Here is a 3,187-nt window from a genome sequence, read left to right as displayed (position 1 = left end):
ACCGTAGAGTGAAACAGGGAGTTCCCCAAGGTGGGATGATATCTCCGGCACTGTTTAACCTCTACCTATCCTCCATTCCACCCCCTCCAGACGGCATAGAGATCGTATCATATGCGGACGATTGTACAATCATGGCATCAGGCCCCCACCCATTGATGACATCTGCGATAGGTTGAACGTCTACCTCAACGAGCTTGCCTCATATTTTGCTGCAAGAAATCTGGAGGTATCCGGCACCAAATCTTGAGCCACATTGTTCACAACAAATACGCGTGAGGTGAATACTGAGCTGACTGTGATGGTCGATGGAGAAATGATTCCGACCATCAAGTGTCCCAAAATACTTGGCATCACATTTGACAGTCTTACACATCCTCCTCACATGCTTCAGAAATCTGCGATAAAGTCAAAAGTAGAAACAAGGTCCTCAAGTCACTTGCTGGCAGCACTTGGGGTGCAGACAAAGAAACCTTGTTGATCACGTACAAAGCAGTGGAATAATATTCAGATCTGTCAGAATGCCGCTTTCCGACCTGCGACGGGCTGTCTCCTCAGTTCTAATGTGGACCACCTCCATCAGGAGACAAAGATCCTACCAGTGCGAAGACATAACTACATGCTGTCCAAGCAATACCTTTTGGGCTGTTATCGCAGAAACCATCCAAACCATCATCTTGTGGATAGATATCCACCGCCCAGAAGCCTAAAGGTAGATCTACACGATCTAGAGCGTGAGGTTCAGCGCTACAAGAGAGAACCTCTAGATCAAGTGGCATATCAAGCGGGTCTAAACAACATTCATGCAGATGGCTACCGGGTGAATGTTGTCCTTGGAGAACGACCGCCACCCATTACACCCGAAGAAATCGACCTCCTCCGGCAAACCAGAGTGGTTCTGGCTCAATTACGTTCCGGCAGATGCAGCCACCTCAATTCCCACAGAGCTAGGATTGATGCCGACTTGCAAGATGTATGTCCCGTCACCTGTTTAACTGCCCGGCCAGACCCACTCGACTCAGACCCAGATCCCTGTGGACGCACCCCATCTTAGTCGCAGAGTTCCTGGGTCTTGGCACTCAACAGAATCAAGCAGGCGAAAGATAGAACACAATAAACTGCTACAACAACAACAACCAAACATCTCACGGGCATATATATGGGAGCTACATCTAAATCAGAATCGATTGTGATCAAACTTCTTAGATATTGTGGTCGCTACCGAGCTAAGCGTTGTGCACAATTTTGGCAATATTGGTAATTAAATTGCAGTGGCGTTATGCATAAACTTAAAAACAGGTGAAACCGAAATGAAATTTTCAGAGATGGTAGAGTTTGAGCCCCCGGTGAAAATAGGGTACTATTATTCTCCGAAAGGGGGACGGACCCTCCCCCATGCCCTCATTTTCAAAAACACCAGATCTCGGGGATGGAGGCACTGATTTAAGTGAAATTTTGCATGTCTACTTATGGTCCCCCAAAAACACGAAGTTGATACAAAATTTTGGGGTCAAATAACCTGGGGGGACGCCCCATCCCAAAACCCACCCGGACGGACATATTTACCGATTGGGACAACATGTATATCAAACGAAAGGTATTTAAGAGTTGAATACAAACTTTGTATACAAATTTCACCCTTCGTGTTCGGGGGGCAAAAACACCACCAAATTGAACTTTTTAACAGCTTTAGGTAATATATATTCACCGATTGTGACAATGTGGATATCATATGAAAGGTATTTAAAAGTAGAGTACAATGCTGATACAAAAATGTATTTCCTTGTGTCTGAGGCGCCCACCCCACTCCACCCCCAAATCCCCTCAACAGAACAAATTTAACATTGAGACAATATGGGTATTAAATGGAAGGTGTATGGAAGTTGAGTACACATCTGTTATAAGAATTTGGTACAAGGTGTCGACGGGGCCTCCCCAACCCCAAAAACCCCCAAAACGAGCATGAATGCCCAAAGTCACAAAATGAGTATCGAATGAAAGGTCTTTGGGAGTTGACTACGAATCTGGCATACACATTTGGGACAGAGTCTGGGACCGACTCACCCACCTAAATACCATTCAATAAGACGTGTAGTTTCGTTGGGATAATGAAAGTAGAGTTCGACTCTAATGTTGATATAAGGATTCAAGTATCTGGGTCAGGTCCTACCGTTCGGCTGGACATGTTGATCGGAACAATAAAGGACTCAAATAAATAGTAATTTGGGTCTTAGCATCGGGTGGACCGACCCTCTCCTCCCAAAAAAACAACGCCAAATAGTCATGGAGAATGACCGATAATATATTGTACTCAAATAAAATAACGTATCAGAGGGCAATCCTCATCCCCCGACCTACCCAAAAAAAGTTAATTAAAAATAATATATAAAGGTCGATCAGGATAAAATAGGACAGAAATAAAAGGTATTTCGTAATAGAGTACAATGTTAACCCCCAAATTGGTCTTCACACAGCTCGATCGGTCTTTAAAAATGTGGTATACCAAGTGGTAGCTTGAAATATGATTATGAATGTAGATAACCAGTACAAACAAATTAATTAGTGTGCATCTGAACGAGACCCATAGCCCTCAATATCTTGATCGCCACTTTCAAACGCATGACATTATGTTGCTCAAACAAAATCGTGCTCTATCACGATGCTGATATTACTTCAGGGACCGCCCCCTAAACTCCTCCTTTCAAACCGATCATGTGTGCCTACTATGGTAATTAATGGTAGAAATCGATTTTGATATCCAATTTTAAGGCCAAGTGTTTGGGGGTCGTATTACCCCTTAATCTCCTCCTAATCCATTGGCAATTGGAGCTCAAATAAAAGATATTTTAGAGTAGAGCACAATGCTGGTATCTTTCTAGGGCTAAGTGCTTGGGTGGCCGCTCCAACTTTCATACCCCCTAAACTGGACATATTTGGGGGTTATGGCAAAAGGGGCTCAAATCTGTGTACCTTTCATGGCCAAGTGTTTCAGGGATGCCTCACCTCATATACTCCTCCTAAACCACACGTATGTACCGACTATTACAATACAGATCCAATGTGGTTTTTGCGAGAAGAGTATGAATCTGATAACTACTATCGAGGCAAAGAGATTGGCTTCTCCAATCCTCCACCAAAATCAAGAGAATGAACTAGATGTAACATCCAAACTTTAATGGGCGGACCTTCC

Source organism: Stomoxys calcitrans, chromosome 1, assembly GCF_963082655.1.
Source record: "Stomoxys calcitrans chromosome 1, idStoCalc2.1, whole genome shotgun sequence".
NCBI classification, from domain to species: domain Eukaryota; kingdom Metazoa; phylum Arthropoda; class Insecta; order Diptera; family Muscidae; genus Stomoxys; species Stomoxys calcitrans.
The sequence above is the reverse complement of the archived record's forward strand: the minus strand, read 5'-3'. Positions refer to the sequence as shown.